General features: G+C 38.5%; 1 long non-coding RNA gene across 1 annotated transcript; it reads left to right on the top strand.

Annotated features, from left to right (window-relative positions):
- The first annotated feature begins 229 nt into the window (after positions 1–229).
- Positions 230–16,384, top strand: LOC134155970 (uncharacterized). The gene is made up of 3 exons (XR_009961786.1): positions 230–1,200; positions 12,824–12,876; positions 14,624–16,384. It is a non-coding gene; the product is annotated as an uncharacterized LOC134155970 (long non-coding RNA).
- The last annotated feature ends 1,079 nt before the right edge of the window (positions 16,385–17,463 follow it).

Consider the following 17,463-nt stretch of genomic DNA (forward strand, 5'->3'; position numbering starts at 1 on the left):
TATTATCTGGGTTCATAACCTAGGTTCTCTCAGAAAGTTACAGCTGGCAAAAGTGACACCAGTTTTTTTCCCAGCAGATTTTTCCCAGATCTGTGAAGTTACATGTTGCTTTAAAGTAGCAGAGCTGCAAAAAATTAACTGGAACACAGCTCGGAACTGCAACAAACTGATTTTTCAGTTTGGCTTTTGAGGTACGGCTATAACAGGTGTAAAAAAGAGTAGCTATCCTCAAACAATTTTCACGTCTAAAACACAGCTTGCTCAGCCCTCTGGTTGGTGGTCCACTGTCTAAAATTGCTTATTATCGGTTGAAACTAAGCAGCAATGAAGTGATGCAGAATGTGGAGTTTGCTGCATTGTATTGCTTAAAGAGCAAAGTTGCTTTCCCAAGACTGGTGGCCACAGCTCTAGGCATCCAGTGGAGCACGTGTCAAAGTTATCTCTCAAGACTAAATACGCACAGACTTCCTGCAGAATAAGGAGCCTATTCAGACTGCAGACTTACTGCACCATGTGTGCCTCATTAATTATTATTCTTCATGTTTTAATTGTTATTATTTTACTGTGCCCAAGAGGAATATAGATTTTATGTCATCTGTTAAAGACACAATTAGAAGAACTAGGCTCAAAGGAGTAGCAGAGGCAGATGGTATACTGGCAGTTAAATTTATAAAACTCTTCTCTCAAGTCTTGCCAGGAAGCAGAATAGCTTTCTGCTCTTTTTTTTTTTCTTTTGCTTTCAGGCAAACAGTTTATTTCAAGATGAGTTTGCTGTATGTGAGAGGGTAGAGAAGTACGATTGGGTTTCTCATGAGTTCTGACATTCAGAAAAAACCCACAAGAAGCTAAAATTCTTTTGACTGAGTCACAAATCATTTATTCATAAATTCTTGCCACAGAGGAACCTCCACCAGTTTCTAAACCAAATAATACGTGCCATGTGTCCAGCTTCTTTTCTGTCTGTCACGTTTCTAGTTAACCTTGTTAACTGGGTTAGTGGAAAAACACTGGTATAATGTAACACAGGCAGTGACCTGCCAGATGACCTATGCAGATCAGATGAAGAATATCAATTTCAGGGTTGATTGGGGGTGTGAATAGGACCACTACTGCTAATAAAAACTAGGGATTTTTTGCAATCACATCCCTCACAGAAAAGCAGTAGCCTTTGGAGGTACCAGGAGCTGATCTGAACTGCAGGTGAGAGTGCAAGTGCTCACATACCAGAAAGAAGAAAAAAAGTTTACTGAAAGGGCAAGTAGTAAGGCTGTCAGGCAGCTAGGATTACTTGTTTAAATGGCATTTTGGGTCAGGAAGCAGCTGGTCTTAAATAAGCAAATACTGCTTAGAAATGTGTATTGTGCTCCATAAATATGGTGATATACAGGAGTTTGAGGATTTAAAGACCAAAAAGATATTACAGAGTTTTCTACTTTTCTGCCGATAAAATGTGGTAAAATTATATTAGAATTTGTAAATATTATACGAATGAAAGTTGTCAAAAAATGTATTTTTTATATAGGATAATTTGAATACACTTACGCTCCCTGCAGTGGGCAAGATTCTGCCAGTTTATGTATAAGAAAGTTTTGCAACACCCACATTTCCCATGCAGAGTATTTGAAGGCTCGGCTAAGCTGCATACTGAAGAGCTTTAGTTTCACGGACACATTATTTAGCTATGCTTGTACGGTCTCCTCCTTTCTCTAGCACCTATACACAGCAAATACTTTATCCTGTGCACTTTTACCCAAGCGCCGCATGGATGGGTGGATGAAACTGAGACCTCTCTTGCTTTGCTGCTGCCTGTGCATAGTAGAGCGGCACCAGACACATTCACAAGAATCTTCTTACGAGCCTCTAGTGAGTTGACCAGACCTGGTGAAAACACACGTTTCAGATATTTTTTTTTTGGGGGGAGAGGAGAAAAAAAGAAAACGTTCATGGATTCTGCCATTCTTTCCAGCCACTTTAAAGAACAACTGAATGTTTTCAAATATTCCAAAACGTAAAAAGGAATAGCTTGTTTCAGATAAGTAAATCAGTTATGTCTTTCCCATCTAACTTATTGGCCCAGGCAATGGAAGAGATATATATTATACCAGAGAGAAGAAACTGTTACTAGTGAAGTGATTAGTCTGTAAGTCCCCAGAAAAGGAGCCCCAACATTATCAGTATATTGCTCTGCTTTCTTTCTTCAAAGGAGTCAAAAGTGCAATTAGCTATGCAGAAACATAACTAAACAGTTCAAGTCCCCTTGAGTTTATGTGGAAATGTGACTGGGAACCTGATTGATCATAGGTTCCTGGGTCCAACAGTCCCTTTCGTCAGTTCATCGTCATCATCTGAAAATTGACACACATTTTTTCCATATCATTTTTATGCAAAAGCTCTTTATCTATTGCCTCATAGTTTCTTGTACCCATGTTACAGTTTAGCTTAAATAACTCATGTTCTGCCCATTGGAAGTAAATCTAGAGCGGGTGTTGCTGGGGGACACGCTGGTGGCCACTGGAGAGGAAGGAGACAGGAAAGACATCCAGACATGGCTCCTTCACACAACAGACCTGTGCACTGTGGTGATGTTTATGGAGATCTTAATTCTTACCAGTGTTATCAGGAACATCTCCAAGGCCTATATCTATGCTGAGAATCAAATCAGCATCAGGAATAGATCCCTAGCTTGAAAGCCAAAAAAAAGGTACAGACAACTTTGTGTGCACTTTGCTGACAGCAAGCCTCTCCTGTGCTAAATTGCCTTGCAGTTAATTCTGATTTTCCTTCTGGGATTTCTCTCTGGTCAGACTATGGGTTTTGGTTTTGTGTGTGTGTGTGTTTGGGTTTTTTTGTTGGTTGGTTGGTTGTTTTTTTTTTTTTTTTTTGACTTTTTTTTTTGTTTTGTTTTGCTTTTTTGGGGTTTGGTGTTTTTTGGGGTTTGGTGTTTTTTGGGGTTTGGTGTTTTTTGGGGTTTGGTGTTTTTTGTTTTTTTTTAACTGTAAAGATTATCACGCCCCAAAGCTTTTTTGATCAAATCCGCAACAAGATGTGACAGTCTCAGATGTCTCAGAGATACGCATCATAGAAGATGTCTTCGGGAGAGGAAAGGAAGACCGTACTGATGTCAGTTTTCCTCTGGCATTTCTCTGGTGTACCTCTGGAGGGCAGTGTCTAATCTGACACCTGAAGGTCCATGTGAGAGAGAGGGATTGGCAATACCTTCACTGTCACTTGAAAGATAAGAGACACCAGAGAATCCAAATGAGAGATACAAACCAGATACTAGACTTCCTTAATTCTGATGAGGTTTATAAAGGCCATGGATTTAGAGCAAGAAGGTAATAAAGGAAGGACTAAATTCTTGACCTGGTTAGTAGTAAATAAACACTGAACTGCTGTGCATGTCAGCTCTGTGCCTGAGAGCTCCAATAAATGTCTGGCTTCTGTAAGACTAGGGAGATGAGGAGTTCACAGGTGTGAGGTGCTTTTACCAATGTTGCTTTAGTACCAATGATGTTACCTCAGTCTTTATTCTGTCCCATTGGCAACCAAATGGGAATATAGCCGTGAGTGATCACCTAGCTGTGCTGCTTATGCACCTCTTTCCAGTCAAAATGTGCTGAGTTATTCAGAATCTTTTTAAAATGCCTAAATTAAACTAACTTGTTTTTCTCAACCCTGGGGATCCCTCATAATAAGTTTAGAAATTTTTAATAGTTAATCTGAGCAACCCAACTTGTTTCACCTGAACTGTGCAAAAGGAGCATTATCAGCAAAATGTCAAGAGTGTGTGTCCAACAGCTGGGGAACAGCTGGCAAGTGGTGACCCTCTCAGCAGAAACAGCTGTTCACAGAACACACCTGTTGATGCCTGTGTTTCATTCACCCTTATATCCTAGTAAAGTGGCATGGGGATGTGTACACTGAAATGTTAGCTACCTCAGAACTAGGAATGTAGTCAACTTCTTTGGGCGTCTTGAGAGATGAAACATCTAGGAGGTAAAGGTAATAGAAACAGATGATGTGAATTAACCAACTGGAGTGTGAATGAATAAACTGTGTGTATGCCTGTCTTTTGGGTGCTATGCGCTTAACATTCAATTTACATGAGCTAGCTAATGTTTAGAATACTAAATTAGGGAGGATAATTCTCACTCTTCGGATACATTAATTCTATTTTTTGTATATGTAAAATATGTGAAAAAAATTGAAAATGCCCATAGATATATAGCTATGGGAGATATTTTCTCTGAAGAACTTTGACTTTCAAAAAACCGAACGATATCAGAAGGAAAATCTGTGTTTATATAATTTCTCAGACAATCTAGCAAGAATTAAGGAGGTATTGGAATTAAAGATAACCACTCACTATTCTCTGACCTGGACAGATAATGGACTTAAAATTTCCTGAAGTGTCTACCAGAGATAGTCTTTAAAATAATCAGATCACATTTTATGTTGTTTTTCTTTTTTTTTTTGAATTTACAAATTCTGCAATGACATTTTAAAATAAAAATGAAGAATTGTACAGTATGTAATTCCTATATTAATGTCTGTATTTCAGTGTGTGTACATGCATTCCCTGTGGTGGATGATACATTGCAATCTTTAGAATAAAATAACACAAAATTTGATATGTAGAGTATTATAAAAATAATATTAATGGTTACACATTCACTATTGTTCCTAGTAGGGAAATAACAATAAAAGTAAGATATTAGTCAGTAAGTGATTTTGTAATTATTTTTGGTTTTTCAAAGGTACTTCTGAAACAAAGATGTAGAAGCAAAGAATAGAATCATAGAATAGATTGGGTTGGAAAGGACCTTAAGATCATATAGTTCCAACCTTCCTACCATGGGCGGGGGCACCTCACACTAAACCATGTCACCCAAGGCTTTGTCCAACCTTGAACACTGCCAAGGATGGAGCATTCACAACCTCCCTGGGCAACCCAATCCAGATCCTCACCACCCTCACAGTAAAGAACTTCATCCTTAAATCCAGTCTAAACTTCCCCTGTTTAAGTTTGAACCCATTACCCCTTGTCCTATCACTATAGTCCCTAATGAAGAGTCCCTCCCCAGCATCCCTATAGGCCCCCTTCAGGTACTGGAAGGCTGCTGCTATGAGGTCTCCAAGTAGCCTTCTCTTCTCCAGGCTGAACAGCCCCAACTTTCTCAGCCTATCTTCAAGAGGTGCTCCAGTCCCCTGATCATCCTCGTGGCCCTCCTCTGGACTTGTTCCAACAGTTCCATGTCCTTTTTATGTTGAGGACACCAGAACTGCACACAATACTCCAAGTGAGGTCTCACGAGAGCAGAGGAGAGGGGCAGGATCACCTCCTTCGACCTGCTGGTCACGCTTCTTTTGATGCAGCCTAGGACACGGTTGGCTTTCTGGGCTGTGAGCGCACACTGAAGCCGGCTCATGTTCATTTTCTCATCGACCAGCACCCCCAAGTCCTTCTCCACAGGGCTGCTCTGAATCTCTTCTCTGCCCAACCTGTAGCTGTGCCTGGGATTGCTCTGACCCAGCTGTAGGACCTTGCACTTGGCATGGTTAAACTTCATCAGGTTGACATCAGCCCACCTCACAAGCATGTCAAGGTCCCTCTGGATGGCATTCCTTCCCTCCAGGGTATCAAGCGAACCACACAGCTTGGTGTCATCGGCAAACTTGCTGAGGGTGCAGTCAATCCCACTGTCCATGTCAACGACAAAGATGTTGAACAAGACTGGTCCCAGCACTGGGGCACCACTCGTTACTGGTCTCCATCCGGACATTGAGCCATTGACCACAACTCTTTGTGTGTGGCCATCCAGCCAGTTCTTTATCCACCGAGTGTTCCACCTATCAAATTGATGTCTCTCCAATTTAGAGACAAGGATGTCATGTGGGACAGTGTCAAACGCTTTGTACAAGTCCAGGTAGGTGACATCAACTGCTCTACCCCTGTCCATCAGTTCCATAGCCCCATCATAGACGGCCACCAAATTGGTCAGGCAGGATTTCCCCTTAGTGAAGCCATGCTGGCTGTCACCAAGCACCTTGTTGATTTTCATGTGCCTTAGCATGCCTTCCAGGAGAATCTGCTCCAAGATTTTGCCAGGCACAGAGGTGAGACTGATTGGTCTGTAATTCCCTATGTCAAATTACAGATGCAATTCATCTGTATTTTAGAAGTGACAGTAAAATAAAGGATTTTGGGAATTTTTTTTTTTGTACTGTTGTTTCATAAAGTTTTGGTCAAGTTTGGGATTAAAATAGTATATTTTTGTGTGTAAGAAGGGAAATGATCTTGCCTCTCTATGCAACATTATGTCCAGGTCTAATGCTCAGTTTTGAGTAACTTTAAAATCCAGTAAGAATTCAAAGGATGCTCACAACACTATTTGCATTCAGATTACCTTTTTCCATTCATAGAAAAGGAGACAGAAAGGTGAGATATCTGCTGGTGGAGAATTTTCAAGTCTGATGCTAAAGACATGACAATATACAGTTGGTGGAAGTCAAAGTTACAAAAAAATAAACTTAAAATGACATCTATTAGCATAGGAGTAGAATTCCAACTGAAAACTGAACATTGATGAGAAGGTGCTCTTTAGCATTAGGGATTTCAAAATCTGATTTTATATAATTAAAAGAATATTTATTTAAAGCAAATCTGTATGATCTTTGTTTGAATGAGTATACCTGGGGCAGAAAGGGGAGGGAAGAAAGGAAAGATTGTTGGGATAGTCTCATTGCTTTTAAAAATCTATTTCATCCCATACCTTCAAGGGCATTAAGGAATACTGTGGCAGCTGTATAGCACTCAACATACCAAATAACACTTTGCTTAAAGCTAGAAATTACAATTAAACATCATTCTCTAAAGCTCAGTAATGATTTATTTCTCCATCTTTAGATGCAAAGGAGCCTACATAAATTTGTTGAAAAATTATGTTTCTTTTTTTTTCCTTTGGAGAATGAAATATTAGCTGTTGTCAAAGATGAGACAATTAACAGCATAGTTGTATGTGTTGAGGGATTGCAGAGAATTTTAATTTTCATATGGCTGACTAGTGTTAACTGATTACTGATCACTAGATTTAGGGTTGTGAAGGTTAAGAATCATGTTGTTTGGCTTTGTTTATATCACAGGTCTTGGTGAGGGCGTCTGGGTACGCTTCGCCTGTACCTCATATGTCTGTTGCTTGCCAGCCTCTTCAGACTTCAGGCAAACACTGGTCTTATCTGTGCACTGATGTGAAGCTGAGTCCATTGAGTAACAAAATGACTTTGTGAAATTACTTGTACATAATAAAGGTTTTCTGGATGAAGCAGAATAATTTGTGGTGTTCAGTAGGTCTGGCTACAATAATTCTTAAACTCAGGCAAACTGAAAGCAAGGCATAATAAAGTATACAGTAACAGCTGGCTATGCCCAAACTGTTATCCAGGAACTTTAGAAGTCCAGACCTTCACTTGTCATGAACAAGTAATTTTTCTTATCATATACATACCTTATTATTTCTCTACTAAGTTTGTGCAGAGCTGAAAAGGAGTGATGATAATGCTGCTCCTGTTCACCTGTTTTGGATGGTTCAGTTAGTGCAAATAAATTATTCTTTCAAGGAAAAAAAGATCTTATGAATGTTATTTAAAATTTTCCAGTGTCAGAGGAGTTTTGCTTCTGAATATCTGGGAACTATGAGAGAAACTATACAGGACTAGGTGGGATCCATTAGTTGGATCTGGGAGGGCAATGTATGTGGTCCTCTCCTACACACAAAGACTAGCATTATGCCTTGATTCTGTAAAGGAAGCAATAGTAATTCAGACATTTCATCTGTGATCTGAAGTAGTTAATGTCTTCCTTGATGAAATTTGGCAAGAAATTAATGGACTGACTGAATAGATTCTTCTATGTCTGTAGCATTCATCCTTCCTTTTCCTCAGTGTTTTTTTCTTTTCTTCTCTTAAGTTTCTGTCTTGATGCCCTGTCTGACACATGGGAGTATCCAGGTCTGTTTATAGGCAGGTGTCAGATCATATGATGAAAGATGCTGGAGAAGAGAGCGATGGGCTTTATGAAAGAGGCAAGCCACCCTCTTGAAAACCAGTATTTACCTTTCTCCTTTCCAAGTACCAGAGATCAGCATCAGAGGAAGGAAGGAAGCTGCAAACTGACAGTATAATCTGCTGTATGCAGTTACATGCAAGTGGAAAAGATCTTGGAGATGAGGAAATCAGCATCATCTGCTTTCCTGAACCCACTATCTGAGTTTATTATTGAAAGCATTCCTTCTGCACTCACTGAGGTTAAGATTTCACCGTTAACACTCAAGGCCATGCTGGCTGACCTGGTACTGTCCTAGGAAGTATTATATTCTTACTGCATTTCTCTCCTGAGACAGGTAATAAGTTCACATCCTGAAGGAGCACCTAAATCTTTGTGCTTCTAACCTTTTGGCAGAGCTACCTATGGTATGGGTGAGAATGTGAACAGTTTAGCCTAATGAAGCACCTTCTGTAAGCTCCCAGCTCCATGTCATCTGTTTAATCCTTCACGGTTAGACAAATGCATTCGCCATTTAGCACAAGACGGCCTCTGCAAGGCTGGAATAACGGGAGACATAACCACAACATGACACCATCTGTGTGGCCTCATTTGGGTACATAAACACAAAGGAGGAGGTTTCTATGCCTTTTAGAGAAATTAATGTTGCAGCACTTTTAAATTTATATGCCGAGTGACCTCTCAGACCAATAAATTTCTGTATAAATGAGACAGGGTTTACCAATGAGCTAGTCCCTCTTGCCTGTTAAATCTATACAAATATAAATTACAAAATATGTTGGCCCCAACATACAACCACATATGTGTTAGCAAAAAAAAATTGGAGGTAGGAAGAGGTAATTTCTTTTTTCTCTCCTCTTTTTTTTTTTTTTTTTTTTTTTTTTTGTGAGCCAGATAGCAGAACCTCCTGTCTGGTGAAAAAAAAATGCATTTAAAGGACTGTAAAAAGGTTACAGCTTAAACTTTTGTTTAAATGCCAGACCACTGAGAAGTTAAAATGTTTCCATACTCACTGATGAAGAAATATGAAGAAATAGGAGTGGTTGCTGTCAGTGACTTCAGTAATTGGTCTTTTTTTGAACAAAGAAGCTTCCTTCAAGACAGAATAGTTGGGAATAAATTATTGTTTAATTCAGCTGAATTTTAGCAAACATTTGGTAACATAATAGGGAGTTTATTTACTTATGTATTTATTTCATTGATACTTACATGAAGAGTTATTAATTTATCTTGACCATAATGGAATCAAAATGGGTTATGCCACCATTTTAAAGGTCTGAAGTTTCACTCTGTGCTATTAATTAGCAACATATTTTACTAGCAGTACTTTAACTAGTTTTATTAGCTAGTAATAGCTACTTTAACCTCTAGTAAAAAATATATCTACCAACTTTGTGTAGTAACTTTCAGTTCACTACATGATGCCTCCTATCTTTGCTATTACCCATGAACATTGATATGAGCACTATTTTTTCATTCAACAGTACTTGAAAACTGTAAAATCACATATAAGTTCATTTTAGCATACATCTCATATGTCTTCATGTTCTTTATTATGCACATTACTGATATAACTTCAACTGAGATGAATTTATCCTTAGCTAGAACTACACTGGCTTACTCTGCTAGCTGTGGAAGTCTCCAGATTAAGGCTAAAGGATGATCACTATGATGTGTCTTTACACTCCAACCTCATATCTACATACAAAGCAACCAGAAAGATTTACAGCTGTGTGTGTATGTGAGACTGCACCTCTTATTTGTCTCCTTTTGTGTATAGATAAATGCTACTGTCATTTCTTTGGTGAAAAAAAAAAGGAAGATATTATTTCTGGTTATTTCCTCAGCATGTAGCCTATAATACGTCTAATAATATACAAAGCTTAACGATGTAATGGTTTCATTGTTCCCTGCCCATTTCAGAACCAGTTCTGTGTGTTCAAAAAAGTAATATTGTGTCACCATTAATTCATCTCAGAGTGGCTGTGGCTGCCAGTGCTTAAACAGGCTAAAATTTTTTGAGAGTAAATGAATTTCGATCTGTCCCATATTGAAAGTTGAGAATTAATAGCAGGCTTCCACTCAAAAATCAGGGACAGAATATAGTTAAGTACCAATATCTTCCACACAGATACCTTTCATGCAGACTGACATTACCTCTCTGTCAACCTAATTAAGCATTACAAAGTAGACAAAACAAGACAAACACAGTCATTTAAATGTAATTGAGTACAGAGCTTGTCATAAGAAAACCGTAAGACATACAGGAGTCCTCTGAAATAGTGATATCCAATTAATTGAATTCTGTAGAGACATGAAAGGGTCAGACATAAAAATTAGGTAGGTGATGTGAGTTATATTCTTATAACAGAGGTCAGAAGGCACCATTTACTTTGTCCTGGTAATTGATTATCACTGCTCTCCTCCACTTCCTGGCTAACTTGGAATGAGAATCTTACTAGATCTTAGCACTCAAGGACAGAAAGACTGCTCTGGAAGAGCTATTACATTGTATGATCCCAAAATTTCTCATACCAGACGCCAGAAAGACAATCGACTGGGGGGAAAACCAATCAAAATAACAACAAAAAATCCCCAACCAAACCCCCAAAGAAACAACTCAGTACAATCATTTAAAGACATCACCAGTACATAGGGATGAACACACATATATAAACATACATATTATAAACAATGAAACCACTTAAATTGCCAAGTTCAATGAGGAAAATGAGAGTTAATTGTATTCTTTTCAACAGTTCAGAGCTCCCACAGTTGGCTTTATGAACCTCAGGCAGGGGAGGCAGCAAAGAAATGCTGAGCAATTCTCATTAACTGTTTAAACAAGAGCTGGTGTGAGACTGCTGTTCACTGCACAGAACTCTAGGTTTTACCCATCAATTTTCCCCTTTATGCTCTTGTTTCCTTACATTCTTTATGACGCACAACCATGAACCGTGGGTGGAAGAGCTCTATTCTGCAGCGCCAAGAACAGTGTAGCCTTGGTCCTTAACTGCTAAATAATATCTAAATAATAGATCATGATAATGGCCCTTGGCTCTCTACACTGAAGACCAAGTGATTTATATCTGTTACATTTCTCTTTTTCTCTATAAACAGTGCCTGAGTTAAAAGACATGAGGGTCAGGGCCTGGAGACAATAATGATATACTGCTTCTCACTACACACTGCAGTAAGAAGATTCTATATGGCCCTGACTGGCTTCACCAAGGACCTACCTCACTCCCTTGCCTATGGCCCAGGAGCCCTATTTCATCTCAGGCTGGGACCCTATTCCCTACTTAGGCTGTGCTGCTGCTGCCTCCAGACCACTGTCTGCCTTCTGCTGTTCTTGACTTGGATGACTTCCTGGATGGACATTGGACTTGACTTGCTATTGTGAATTTGTATGAAAGTCACTGGACTGCTGACACAACTTGTTATCGTCAGCAGCCCTGTCCAACTTACTGTGCTCATGTGCCATGGGGCTGAACTTTCAGGGTGAGGGCTTTGCCCTGCTGCTGGTGGGGTCACTGTGTCTTCTGGTTCATCTGCCTCAGACAGCAGCCACACTCCTGGGCCCCAGAGCACACAAAATGTGGCTTCCCCACAGCTGACAGGGCTCTCATTGGTGATCCAGTATATCATTAGCAAAAGTTCCTTTGCGTACCAGCCTGCTGAAAGCAGAAAAGGTGGATGATGACAATAATAGGGGTGTAGCTAGATGTGAAACACCACATCAAGTTATTTTTAGCTCATTCATGATAGAAGAACAAAGTCCCTAAAACTGTGTAATCTTTCTTATAAAACAGAGGTAGAAAGGGGTCTTCCCTAATTAATGTCAGATTAATAGAGCTGGATCTGTTTGGAGAAACACATGAGCCACCCACCTATGTGGGTCTAAAGAGAAACTGGTACCATTCTCTCTCACAAGAAACCCCTGTGTGGAATGGGAGACTGGCTAATCCAGTTGCAACTTTCCTAATTAAAATTGTCCTCTGTGACCAAAGGAGAGAGAATGTCATGTTTTGAAGGACATTTGACTTCCTGTAGTCAGCTCGCTGTCTAACGCTGTCTGTGACCGGATAAGGCGTCTGACTTCCACTACATGACTTCTGATTGCTTCACTTACTGCTGAACGTTAGAGTGATCATGACCAGATGCTTTCACTAAAACTTCAGTAGCTTGTATCTGCTTTTAAACTGAGGAAGACTGATGCTCTGATGAACAGGTCTTGTTGCTTCTGTAGCTACAGGTCTCTTTTTCTTATGCTTTCTGTTCAGACTAACCTAACTAAATTCTGACCCACCATATGCTCATTCATGTACAAATGACTTAAAAATTCTCTACCAATGGACTACTGAATTAAGGGCCCATTTCAGTAAATAATTGCCTTTTACTCAACTTCATTACCATTGATACATACCTTTTTTAGTATTATTTTCAAAACAATTAGTATGACATTTTTCCTAATCTGTCTTTTAAGAAGAGAATATGCTGTTCAATTAGCTGTCTTGGAAGTGGATGTATGTCTATTATTAATGCACAACATATGCTACTACTAATAACTACTGAATAATATTAAAAATTCTTAAAGATTCATTAAAATTCATTAGAACCATGTATTCATGGACTTCAAGGGAAGTAGGACAACCTAATCAGTTGAGAGATGATCACCTAGAGAAAGACCAGAGAGACAAGGGTTTTTCTTCATTACTAAAGTGCCATGGAAATTTTACCTATTTCTTGTTGTTTCCACAGAATTTCTCCAGGAGACATCTGAATGAAAAATGCACCATAAGATTGGAATATAGGTACTAAAGATAAGATCAATTTATTTTTTGTTTTGTCTATAATATTAATTTAAACTCTTAAACTGTTTCCATCTCAGTTTCTATGTTGCTTTCCACCTTAATGTGACCTTGGCTTTCTATACAAAGATTACAAAAATGCACTAGATTTCAGCTATATGTTTATTATTTGTCGTGGTTTAAACCCAGTCAGGTAACTCGTTCACTCACTCCCCCCCTTCTTTCCCTCCCCCTACTCCTGGAGGGACGGAGAGGAGAATCGAAAAGAATGCAACTCCCACGGGTTGAGATAAGAACAGTTTAGTAACTAAGGTATAACACAGATCACTACTGCTACCACCAATGATAATAATGATAAAGGAAATAACAAGGGAAGAGAATACAACACCTCACCACCAGCCAACTGATAACTCGCCCCCCCCAGCTCGACCAAGCACCGACCGATACCTCCTCCAACCCTGCAGTCTCCCAGCCCTTCTGGGTCACTCCCAGTTACATCCTGGGCGTGATGTGCTGTGGTATGGAATACCTCTTTGGTCAGTTTGGGTCAGGTGTCCTGTCTCTGCTTCCTCCTGGCTTCCCCTCCTCCCTGGCAGAGTGTGAGGCTCACAAAGTCCTTGGCCAAACCAAAACATCATTGTTATCAGCTCTGTTCCCAGGCCGAAAGTCAAAACACTGCACTGCACCAGCTACCAAGAAGGAGAAACATGACTGCTACTGCTGAACCCAGGACATTATTTCATGCAGTCTTTTAAGAAGAACCTGTATAGGAACAAGGTTGCTGTAGATTTTATTTGCATCTTCCCTTTGAATTATATAAAAACATAATTTCTAATAATATGATTTAATTGTGTATAGGAGAAATTAATGGAAAACAACCATCCATACTCAGTCATTTATAACCAAAGAAGTTTTTTTTCAGACACAAGGCATCACACATGGTATTGAGCTATATATTTGGATCCCCAGTCCAGGAGCAGAACATCAGAGGGCAGTAATCTCAAGAGTCCAATAGTCAAGAAAATAGTTCTTTCATGTAGTTAGAACAAAGGGGACTTGGATATTCCTAACTAATCTGCAAATTCCATTGTAAATAGTCTTTAATTTTAGTTTATGTCAAACAAAAGTCCTAACTTTAGCCTACTCCTAGAGGCCCCCTACTCTGGGGTTTTGTATGGATTTTTTTAATTTATTTATTTTGCTTTTTTCACCAAGGCTGATATCACATAAAGACATCAGTCAGAGAGGGAGATGGCAGAAATCCAAACCTAAGTTTTTGCTATGAGAAGAATTCATTCTGGCTTCTTTCTCTAATTGCAGCTCTGATTCCTTTCCACTCTAAACACTGAAAACCCCTCGCTTAAGGATTAGTTAAATCTGATTTAGAATGCTGCTTCTTTTTATCAAATGCAATTTGAAATCACTGCATTTCCTGAACAACTTTCTCCCAAACATCTTCAGAAATGTTAGCTTTTAAAATCTTTATAAAATAGATTATTTTTACACTAATTTATCCATAAAATAAAATCATATACTCCCATGCTATGCGATTATATAGTTTGTACAGTCTGTATACAACAAATAATTAAATCTACCAAACACTGTGTGCACTGCTCTTACAAAGTACTGGCTTTGAAAATGCATGTAAGAAGGAATTTAATATGAAAACTATTAAAGTCAGTTACACAATTTGTCTAAAGTTGTTTGGGGTTTGTTTATTTGTTTGTTTTTTTATTTTTTTATTCCCCAGGAAATGTCAGAATCACTTGGCTTCTCCATCCAATCTGAGATGACAATGACAGCACAGCAAATTGTATCCCACAGGCTTCTCCTCAAGGTGGTGGGAATTTGATAATGTTAACATAAGTATCTAAGCCACATTAGATACTGCAGGTCTCTTACTTGGCCCCCACCTGCAGAATAATAAGGGAGCTCCTAGTCCTACCACGTCTGTTCTATGCGAATGTCTGACACTCAGAAGATCTGAAATATCAATGAAAGTCTATGTGCTTAGACAACTTAACTGCTTCTGGAGTGAGGGAAGTGGAACAAGGCAGCCCATTACTTTCACTGAAGCCTGAGTCAGTGCCTTAGTTAATTAAAAAGCTGACTCTTTTTTTTTAATGAAGCATCTTTTGAATTATTTGTAATTTCATTTTTCCTTGTCTTTTATTTGAATTAGTATATATACATTCCTGGCACCATTTTCTTGCAGCTTCAGTTGCAGATTATGACCTCATAGTCATACAAGTTATGCTCATCTTGGAGGAGCACAGATTGTACTGTGATGATATGGAGTTTCAAAACTATATACCTGTGTGGATGCAGATGATGCCTCTTTTCTCTGATCTACCTTAATGTGGTCTGCCTTCACTCACCTCCAACATGCAGTAACCTTAGATTTGTGGTAGTGGAGGGGTCTGACAAGACTTTATTGTTTTGTCATCTATAACAGGCTTTGTTCACTGAGAAACAGCTATGCTGTTTTCTGCAGAGCAGCCCTTGCCCCAGGCTGTATGACAGGTTTCTCTGGGCAGCATCATGGGGGGCTTTCAAGGAGGTAGAAGGGCCATTTCCAGTGGGACTGGTGCTAGTCTCTGCTACTGCTGTCTACATTTGTCAGGGTGGCCTTAACTGGAGTCTTCCCTGAGGTCTGCAAAATGTGTGAATATGTTCCTTCTTTGAAAAGAAAAATACACCTTTGGTGAGGGCTCATCATTTCTGACGATGAGTTTGACAGAAGCTGTCTGCTCTCTTCCTTGCTTTGGAGGGATCCTTCCTCAGGATTATTGCTGTTACCTGAATCTGTCCTCAGTGGACTGCTCACTTCAATAACAAAAGATTTAGTGGCAGGACCTGAGTTAAGGTCTCAAAGAGAGAAACAGAGATGGGAGAATTAGACAGACTAGTGACTGAAGTAACTTACTAATATAACACTAATGTACAGCAATTATACATTTGAATACCGTGTGTCCTTCGTTGTTCTGTTGCGAAATCCATTAGATGGCAAAAGAACACAGATTTGCACTGATATTTTTGAGGAAAAATGCAAACAAGATATCAGTTGTATTTCCTATGAAAAGCAGATTTGCATTCTTTGGACAAGCATTTAGGGATGTGTAATATTATTTGTATATCAGTCCTTATCTGTATAGCATTAATTAGATATGCAAAAATTATTAGTATGCAAAATATTAGGTATGGAACCCATGTTTTTATTGTGGTAAGAACCCATAAGGAGATACCGGTGAGCAATGAGCTATAAAAATGTAAAATAAAGTACTAGTAATGTGTGATTTCTAATACTGAGCCAGTGAGTTATATTTCTAAACCAGAAATACAGCCTTTCTGTTCTTCTCCCCTCCCCTGGGTTTCATCTAATATTGGGCCATAAATCGTGAGATCTGTAAGTAAAACAAAATCCATGGAAAATAAAGAGACAGTAAAATAAATCATAACATGTAAGATTCGTGAGTTATCAAAAAACATGTTTTTTCAGGGCTTTTTTTTTTTTTTTGCTAACAACTGTGCATTATGCCATTTAAATATAATTACAGTGATGTAAAAAATGATGCAATTCAGTACAAAGATAAAATGCCATCTCTTAAAAATTCTCTTTGGCACAAATCTACGGTTCTTGATATTCAAGGAAAAAAAAAAAAGTGTTCCTCTCAGAATAAAGAAAAAAAAAACAAAATTTTAATAAATAGTAACTGTAAAACTATTGCATCAATCTAAAAGGCATCATTCTTTTGTCTTTGTGAAATGTTTCCCAGACCTGTTTACAGAAGTCCCAGAAAAGTCTGATATTTTTTGCTTTGCCTTCTTTTTCTGTTTACAACCAGCCAAACAACACTGTCAGATATTTTGTTTGTCTTATCATGAAGGTGTAGCCTTAATTTCCGGGAGAACTGCACATTCAAAGGGGTAAAAAGTGAGCAAAGACATGGCACTTGCTTTCTGCCTAAAGATATGCTAGGGGTTTTTTTTTAAGATTTTCTTACTATCAGTGCAAGGCAAAATTTGTTCAGTTCCTTAGAATATAAAAGTGTGAAATTCAGTATCATAACAAGTTTCTTACAAATACAATAAAAAAAACCTACAACACTGTGAATTATATGCTCTCCTCTTTAACCAGAATTACTGAATGTATTTTTTTATTTGTTTATATGAATATCAGTTTGAAAATTGACTTAATAACTTCGTAATTTATCATTATTTTTAAGTTAGAGTTTTCTTTGTATTCACAATGGAAGCTCAGTACAGAAACTGTACAATTATAGAACAATACTAAAAATGTAACTTAGTCTCAAGAGTTTTCATGTAGGTGTTAGTCTAGATTTACTGTAGCAGAGAGCCCAGTTTTCAACATAGTTTTCAGAATTAATCTTTTTTGTCAGCTATAAAGAATTTTGCTGATCAAGACTGTCTATGTGGTTTATAACTACCAATTTATAACAAACATTTCCATGTTTCAGTATAGGATATGTAATAAAGACCCAAGATCACTCAACCAGTGCACATAATTTTAGATCTTTTAATCCCATTTATCTTTTACTAGTGTTTCTCTTGAGCAAGAAAGGTATTCTG

This window comes from Pezoporus occidentalis, unplaced genomic scaffold, assembly GCF_034315485.1.
Source record: "Pezoporus occidentalis ecotype Australia unplaced genomic scaffold, CSIRO_AGI_Poc_V1 ctg81, whole genome shotgun sequence".
Taxonomy (NCBI): Eukaryota; Metazoa; Chordata; class Aves; order Psittaciformes; family Psittacidae; genus Pezoporus; species Pezoporus occidentalis.